Source organism: Colobus angolensis, unplaced genomic scaffold (assembly GCF_000951035.1).
Source record: "Colobus angolensis palliatus isolate OR3802 unplaced genomic scaffold, Cang.pa_1.0 Scaffold6, whole genome shotgun sequence".
NCBI lineage: Eukaryota > Metazoa > Chordata > Mammalia > Primates > Cercopithecidae > Colobus > Colobus angolensis.
In genome coordinates this window covers 11,846,037-11,847,625 of record NW_012119598.1, presented here as the reverse complement: position 1 = coordinate 11,847,625, position 1,589 = coordinate 11,846,037, and positions in this window count along the sequence as shown.

Genomic DNA, 1,589 nt, shown 5'->3' with positions numbered 1-1,589 from the left:
ATCTCAAAAAAAAAAAAAAAAAAAAAAATCAAATAGCTAATGAGACAATGAGAAATAAGTGGGCCAAGGTTGGGGAGAAGATAGAAATAGAAAATCTTTAACAAGAACCAGGCATTTGGAGGTTCTTTTACCCAGGGAGGGCATTCAAAGGTCCTAAGAGAAGGCTGAGCAGTGCTTTCCACAACTCTGGGTTGACAAGGGCACAGCTGGAGTTGTGGGACGGGGGCTCTAGAGAATCCCAGGCACAGAGGGCTCAGAACCCAAAGGGCCTCACCACAGGAATAAAGGGGCGACTGAAAATAAACCTGAAGCCTGGTTGGCTTTGACTGATCGGGCTGACCCAGAAAAGTTCAATTTCTGAAATTGGATTAGGGGAATCCTGGATTAGTACAGCCTTAAGACCTGGCAGAAACAAAGAAAGAAGCTCATCGTCCCAGGCCTCAAATGATTTCTGCAAACATCTTTTCAAACACAATTTCCAGCACATACTCAAGTATTTTTTTATTGTATGCCATTCTTAAGTTAAAACAAAAATTTTGAGCACACACGTTTTAATACACATTTGTTTACAAATTATCACACTTGTTACTTTATATTATGGAATGTACAGAAAAAGAAATGCTAGAGGATGAGATGAATAGGAATAAAATATTTAAGTTTTTTAACTTTTATTTTTGTATTGCAAGAAGCAGTTTTGAGTTAAAATTATTTACGAAAGCCCAAAGACATACTTCATGATACTCGTACAAACTATTTTTTCCTGTTGGCTTTTGCTCCAGAGATCACAGCTGTGAAATACTGTGTAAAATAAAAGTAGGACTGGATTCAGAAAAGTACTCTACTTTTCTGATTTCCAATGGGTAGTATTTTTAGAAATATTTACAATGGAAAAAAAAGTTTACTTTAAAACTTTAGTTAATTTGCAAGTCATCTCAAGAACCTCAAAAGGTAGAATTCTCTGAACGTTAAAAACACACAGATGCGCTGCATTTGGTGAAGGAGATATCTCCCCCACCTAAAACTTTATTTTTAATAGTAGAGAAAATTTTTAATATCACTGTGTTAGTTTGCTGGAACCACAAAGTACAAAGAACCACAAACTGGGTAGCTTAAAACAACAGGAGTTTTTCTGTCACTCTTGTGAAGGCTAGAAGTCCAAAATCAAGCTGCTAGGAGGGCCATGGACCCTCTGAAGGCTCTAGGAGAGGATCCTTCCTTGCCTCCACCAACACTGATAGCCCCACGTGTTCCCTGGCTAGTGGCAACATAAATGTAGTCTTTGGCTCCTCCTTACCTGGTCCTCTCCTCTGTGTGTATCTGCTCTCTCCTCTTGTTGTAGGGACACCAGCCATATAAGGGCCTACCAGCCGGGCACAGTACCTCACACCTGTAGTCCCAACACTTTGGGAGGCCAAGGGGAATGGATCACCTGAGGTCAGGAGTTCTAGACCAGCCTGGCCAACGTGGTGAAACGCCGTCTCTGCCAAAAATACAAAAATTAGCCGGGCGTGTTGGTGGCTGCTTGTAATTCCAGCTACTTGGGAGGCTGAGGCAGGAGTATTGCTTGAATCGGGGAGGCGGAGGGTGCA